At 36.2% G+C, this 7,752-nt stretch overlaps 1 long non-coding RNA gene across 1 annotated transcript in view; it reads right to left on the reverse strand.

Annotated features, from left to right (window-relative positions):
• LOC125471210 overlaps positions 1-7,752 on the reverse strand; it is a 51,092-nt gene that overhangs the window by 1,965 nt on the left and 41,375 nt on the right. The window lies entirely within an intron of this gene.

The following is a 7,752-nucleotide window of genomic DNA, read 5'->3' on the forward strand; positions in this document are numbered from 1 at the left end:
CTCACATATCATACTTCGTTAGGATGCCATTGTTCCTCGCCATAGATTTTAGTAAGGACTTCAAAAAATTTGTGTCACCACTTTTTCATCTTAAAAGATATAAAATAATTTTAAGTGACGCTTATGATTTTTCTCACTCCATTCTAGAGTATGTCATGTATTTATCGTCACCTAAGTGTTCTCAAATTTCATACCTAAAAAAATAGTCATGCGCGACGCTCTGAACAATTCGTCACATATAGAAAAAATATGTGACGAATTTTGGGCGCCACATAAAATTTGTTCACCTATTCCATGTTTTCTTGTCGTGAGTACCCAATATCCTGACCTTGTTACATGGAACAAGTAGGAAACTACACTAGTCTGTCTTAACTCCCTAGACACATAACCAAACATCATTATTTTGATAGCGGAAGATTCACCATTCCACTTGCCAAACGCCATTCTTCTCCTTCGTTGCCCAACCTTCAATCTCTAGAGAGCAACATTACCTCACTATGTCTCTTCTCCAGCAACCCCTCTTCTCCAATGACCCACCCTCACTCCAGTCTCTTCTCCGGCGACCCATCCCCATTCTATCTTCCCAACAACCCACCCTCACTTAGTAAAACTGGGGTTTGGAAATTCACAAAATTACAGCTTGTGGAAAATCACAAGATTATAAGTTGAAAATTGTTTATTTAGAATTCCACACTCTAATGATAGAAAGAGAAGGAGATGCGTAAGGGGAAGTTGTGAAAGGGGTGGTTAGTGGCCAACAATGACGATGGTGGAGAAGAAAATCCAATGAAGGTTGGTAAAGGAGAAGAATGACATCTGGATATTAGAATAGAGAATGTTCGGAAACTAATTTTAGTGAAGTGTTTGTGAGTTCAAAATGGACACGTGTCATTTGATATGATGGTCAATATGTTGGGTACTCCTCGATGAGTACCCAAGTATTGTTCTAACTAAACAACCAACTCCGACATTTCCTCATAATGCAACATTCTTCTCCCCTGATGAAGCACCTCTACTCATACTCGCTTACTGGTCACAACTTGTGCTAGCTTCCTCTCCTTGGTGGCATGGTTGCATTGAGAAAAATAGGCTGGATTGGGGACAGGGTCGACGCAGGAGAGAAGCAAAAGGATGAGACTTGGATGTGGTTGATGGAGGATTTGTTATCGATTTGGTATAAATGGTTGGATTCGAAGTTTGAAAAAACTCTAATGACAAACATTTAACTGGTGGGAGCGGACAGTGGACGGTGTATGTGGCTAGTGGGAGAGGATGGTGGTTGGAGAAATTTTGGCGAGAAAGAAGAAAGACATTTGGTTAGAAGAATAACGTTGTTGGTTTTGAGTTTAGAAGATTAATTGTGAGTATAGAGAATTAAAATATAGACATGTGTTACTATTTAGTTAGGCCATGTCCTGACTAATCAGAACCCAAGAATTAACCATTTCAGGCCCACTGAGAGTCAAAACTCAAGAAATGTCAGGAAGACTAAATTTATAGATTAAATATGCAAACTAAATGATGTGTCTCCAATAAAAAATAAACATATTAATCGATATTTAAGTAATAATTCAATCTTCAACTTCTACGTTATTTAGTTTGCAAAATTTAGTCTCTCTAACATGCAAAACTCACACCATTCATCCTCCATGAAAACTACTCAAACTCTTAGCCAACTGTTTCAGACTTTTTAGTAATTTGATTGGTCCATGGTTTCAAGCAGCCTTCCCAATTCCCATGTCACTTGTCATTCTCCACCAATTCCTATATACAAAACACACAGCGAAACCATTGTCAAACAATTCCACAATCCAAAACAGAAGGCAACTTGTTGCTCAACTCGTTAAGAGGGCTTACCTCTGTATCCAATGTCTAGCGTTTGAATCCTTCTTTTCCAATATGGATCCGCAACAAATCCAAACCAAGACAGAGCGACGAGGTGTTCAGTAAAAGCCTAGTTTGACTCTACCGCCCCAAAGCAGCCCATCAAGCCTAGCTGGAGAGAACCCGATTCAAACCCGGTTCACTACTCTGTTGTCTACCAACAGTCCACCATTCCAGCGTTGGACAAGTTTCGTTCTCTTGAGTCTCAATCTGCTGTTGTTATACTCCCACGATGGAAAATGAGTTTATGGGTACTGAGTACTACAAGGAACTCAGTTCCATCGACAAACACCATCACACAATAATTTTTTTTTTTTTTTTTTTTTTTTTTACTTTTTTGAAAAATTAGCCAAAAATCGTGTTTCAAATTCCAATTACTGAAATGATCCATTTTGTTTATCATCCGAAATATTAATCGTCTTTCATATTTTAATATTGATCTTGAGTAGTTGGGGTCTGATTTTTTGACCATTTTAGAGCATCTCCAATATAGATATCAAAAAATACATGTCAAATGTTTATTTGATGGCTGAATTATTATTTAATCATTTTTTTGTAAGTTAATATATCCTTTGTTTTAGTAAGGTTATGAATTTAATTGGGTTTGGTTTTGATTTGAATTGGATTAAATTGTTCAAACCGGAACTGGGTTCATAAGGGTGGTGAGAGAAAAGGGCAGTGAAGTTGATGGGTTGCATCTTCACTTGTGTGAGAGCCATGCTAGAGTGGGACTGAAGATGATTCAAAAACAACCTTAGACCTATTCCAACTCTTAGGCTTTCCCCAACCCTGGGTTAAAAGCTAAATTTTAGCTTTTATTCCACACCCCCCCCCCCCCCCCCCCGGGAAAAAAAAAAAACCTTAGACCTATTCCAACTCTTAGGCTTTCCCCAACCCTGGGTTAAAAGCTAAATTTTAGCTTTTATTCCCCCCCCCCCCCCCCAAAAAAAAACCCAACCCAAGCTAAATGTGTGGGCTAAAACCTAAAAGCGAATATAAAGCCAAATTCCGCCTAGATTTTAGCCCAGAATTTTGTGTGGGCCCTACCAATTTGACTGAAACCGAGCGGTTGTGTGCCAAATACCCCCCGCCCACTCGCCAGACGCACATGATGCACAAGCATTCACACCAACTGTGCCCCACCCACGTGGGCATGTCGGCCACATTCCTCAGCCGAGCCAACGACTTTTTTGATCCTACGGATGGAATCAACAGGCTGCTGGTTGATCCAATGGCCTAGATTCAAACTTTTTTTAATTTTTATATTTATTGAATCCAATGACTGAGATCGAATATAATCAAATCTATCTATATAAAAAAAAGATCTAATGGTCTAAATTTAAATCTAATGGCTAAAATAATTAACAAAAAAATTATTTAACTTAAAATTCACCCAAAAACTCTATAAATACCTATGTATTTGTTCAAACATCCACACAAAACTCACTTTTCTCCTACAATTCTTCCAATTGTTCTTTCTCCCATTTTCAATTTTTCTAAGATGGCAAAAGAGCATGTTAGATGTCGTAATTGGACCTGTGAGGAAGATGTTGCTTTACGTTTGGCATGAGTTTCTATTAGCGAAGATGGTGTTGTTGGCACAAACCAAAATAAAAAGGCTTTGTGGGGTAAAATCGTTGATAAGATCCATGAAAACATTAACGCCGGGCAAAGGGAAGGTGGTGGTGTTTACGATCGGTGGAAGGTTATCAACAAAGCGTGCACTTTACGAAAGGGAAGCTTGGAGAGAGCCGTGGTTGACATGGCTAGTGTAAGGAGTGCCGCAGAAATTGTGAGTTTCTTGCTGATATTTTATTTGTCATGTACATAATATTATTTTGCAACTAATTGTTTTTTTGTATTTTTTGCATAGGGTGACAAAGCAATGACAATTTACAAGACAAGAGTAACACCAAAAGGACAACCTTTTAAGTTGCATCATGCTTGGGACGTCCTTAAGGATTGTCCGAGGTGGGGAACCAATGCAGACCAATAATAGGAAAGATTATTTCAATGTGAAGTTGCATCGAAAAATGATGGAGATGAAGGTGTCAATGAAAGTGGTGCTGAATTGACAGCAACTTCTCTTTTGCAAGGCCCCTGGGAAGAGATAAGAAAAAGGAAGCAAAGAGAAAAGGGAAGTCCCAAGATCCGATGAGTGCACAAATTGCTTCCGGATTTGCAAGATTGACCGAAAGCCATAGCTCTCAGCAAGAAGCGGCCCAGATGTGTTTGGCCATAAAGGAAGAAGGGGATAGGGAGCAAGAGAGGTTCTAAGTTAATTTCATGATAGAGGACATCAACAAATACACTCAAGAGAGGAAGAAGTTCTTACGTGGTAAGCAAAATGAAATTTTGTGAAAGTATACCACAAGGAGTATATTTTAAGATGATGATTCATCTCAAGGCTATATCCCAAGTCCACCACCAAATCAAGATGGTGGATATCATTATTAAGTTTATGTAGTTTAATGAATTATCGATTGTATTAAGTTTATGTGGTTAATGTGGTTTATGAATGGTCGTTTGTCTTAAGTTTATGTGGCTTATTAATTGTCGTGTGTATTAAATTTAAGGCTTATTAATTATCGTTTCTATTAATCTAGATGCCTTCAATAATTATTGTACTTATTATTGCACACTTTGATGTACAATTGATGCCTTCAATAATTCAAACGACATTCAATAATTTTGACAATGTACTAGACAAAAGACTTTGCATAAGAAGGCACTTCAATTTATTACTAGAAAATACCAACATAGTACACTTAAAATTATTACATAAAATAAAAAAATAGCACACTTAAATTTAACACAATAATATACCAACATCATCAACGTTCATCTTCTTGGCACCATATATGCTCAACCAAATCCTCACGGAGTGTGTCATGACCTTGAGGAACTTGAATTCTATTTAAACGTCTCATGACCTTATCCTATCGGGTCTCGTATGTGGTTGCAATGAGATATTCAACATCTCTTGCCATAGCTTTTGCATGTGTTGGTTGGTCGTCATCCACGTCTTCGTTAGAATCTTCTTCAATTTTGACGTACTCATTTTCCACAATCATGTGGTGCACAATTATGCACGTCATCATGATTGAATGAAGGTCTTTGACATGCCACAATCGTGTAACCCTTCTAACAATGGCCCATCAAGCTTGTAGAATCCCGAACACTCTCTCCACATCCTTCTTATAAAAGTCTTGCCTCTGCGAAAATAATTTCTTCTTCGTACTATTGGGATGAAAATAACTTTTTACAAAGGTAGACCAACTAGGATAAATACCATCGGTTAGGTAGTAACCTAGCTCATGTTTATTACCATTTACCTTGTACCCCTATTCCGGTGCCTATCCATTTACAACATCATCGAACAGAGGAGAAGACCAAAGAATGTTGATATCGTTATTTGATCCAAGAACGCCGAAGAATGCATGCTAAATCCATGTGTCGTAAGACGCCACAGCCTCGAGCATGATGGTTAGCTTGTTGTGTCGGCCCTTAAATTGGCCAGCCTAAGTAGTAGGACAATTCTTCCACTCCTAATGCGTACAATCGAGACTTCCTATCATGCCAAGGAAGCCTCTTTTGTCTGCCGTGCGTAAAAGCCTCTTCAAATCTTCACGGTTTGGCTTGCGGAGATATGTGGCTCCATATATGGCTTCAATTGCCTTATAGAAGCGTTTTAGGTTCTCACTAGCAGTACTCTCCGCAAGTTAGCAATACTCGTCAGTTAAGTATGCAGAGCATCCATTAGCTAGCATCTAAAATGTAGATGTGAGCTTTTGATGAGGTGATAGACTTTGTCGGCCTACGACATCTATCTTCCTTGCGAAGTAGTGGTCATGATTGACATCTGTGTTTAAGATGCTTTCAAAAAGCTTTCTCTTCATCTAAAATTGCCTCCGAAAATCATGGGCAGTATATCTCAGACGTTCAATGAAATAATCTTTCATGATTTCATCACTCGGTCATGACACTCTTCTCTATCATGCTGCACAAATGAACGCCCCGTGATAAAACCACGATAGCTAGATTCGGCATGGTGCTCATATTGCATGAGTGAGTTTGCCAATTCGGCTTTTGCGTTGTTCATTTCTGCATTCGCATGATCAAGGCTTGCTTGGTATTATGTCATCTGCATTGCCAAGCTACACCTTCTTTTATCACCCATTTATGAGATATTGAGGATTTTTAGGAAACAAGAACACTTTGAAAGTTGAAAAATTGGTGAATATGTTGTGTGATGGTTTGATATTCAACTTGTGTTTATATAGAGGATGATTGAAGGCTTGTGTTTCATATGTGCAGGTTTGTGTTTCATGTGTTTTGTATGTATTTGGTCTGTGTTTCATGTGTGTCATGTGTTTCACATGTTTGGTATGTTATACATCTATATCATGTGTTTTGTATGTATTTTGGTATGTGTTTCATGTATTTCGCATGTTTGATGTGTTATATATCTCTATCATGTCTTTTGTATGTGCTTCATATGTATTTTGTGTGTCTTGTGGGTTTCATGTATTTTGTGTTTATACGTCTCTATCATGATTTTCATATTCTTCTGTAATGTTTCATGAGTTTCATGTATTGATTTAGTGATTTTTCAAAATTTATCGAAATTTAAATATTTTTAGGTTAAAATGCTCATAAAATTAATTTAGGATAGTCTATATAATTTTTTAAAAAAGTTAATTGAAAAAATGAAAAATAGCTTAAATTCATTCTTTAATAATATGGGGCTAAATTTTTTTTCCAGAAGGGTTGGAGTAGAAAAATTGTTTCTGAGCTAAAACCTAAATTTTTTGGGCTAAAAATTTTAGGTTTTAGGCCAAGGGTTGGAGATGGTAGAGTAAAACTCAATTTTTAAGTTCTAAATTTACCTGAACTTGCTCCAACCCTTGGGGCAAACATGAGTTTTAACCCAAAATTCATTTCTGCTGTTAAAAAATTTAGACTTTAACTCAAGGGTTGGAGATGGTCTAAATGATAATATTTTTCATTCTTTAAAAAAAGGTTTAAATGTTAAAATGGTCTCTGTGTTTTAGTCATTAGGTCAATTTAGTTCCTGTATTTTCAATTTTGGCTAATTTGGTCCTTGTGTTTATCTTTGTTAGCCAATTAAGGGCATTTCCATCTAATTTCTGTAAAAAAAATTATAAATTTATTATAAACTTATTATAAAATATTTATTTGATTTAAAATATTTAAAAATGAAATAAAATTAAAAATTAAAAGAAAATTATTCTGCTCCCAATTCCCCGACCTCTTCCCTAACATAGCCCATTTATTTTCTATGTCACAACCTTAATCATTTTTCAGATTAGAAACTTTATCTCTTATATGTATTTCTCATTAATTTACATTTTTTTATAAAGAGAAAGGGTAATTATATCTCATATAATTTTTTTCATGAATTTTTAAAAGATGTTGAATTAAATGTCCTTAATTGGCTAACAGTGACAAACACAATGACTAAATTAGTCAAATTGAAACCATAGAGATTAAATTGGCCATATGACTATAACACGTGGACCATTTTGACATTTAAGCCTTAAAAAAATCTCAATTATAAACAAAAACACGTATTCAATGACCTCCGACATATTAATTGTACATTATTTTTGTAATATCTCTAATATATGTGAGACTTTATTCTCCAACACGATCTTTTATGAGTGACACTAGACAAGGTCACATATACGGAAACCCATTTTCAACATTAGAAATTAGTCAATTCATTATAACCAAACAAACAAAATTTTTTGAGAGTCCAATCATCATTCATTCGCTAAAGCCAACAAAACTTTTAAAGACTCAATTATTTATTTAATACCCTTAAACTGGAGCTAGTACAACTTT

This window comes from the organism of the source record quoted next, unplaced genomic scaffold (genome assembly GCF_019419815.1).
Source record: "Pyrus x bretschneideri cultivar Hongxiangsu unplaced genomic scaffold, Pyrus_bretschneideri_v1 Contig59, whole genome shotgun sequence".
In the NCBI taxonomy this organism is placed as follows: domain Eukaryota; kingdom Viridiplantae; phylum Streptophyta; class Magnoliopsida; order Rosales; family Rosaceae; genus Pyrus; species Pyrus x bretschneideri.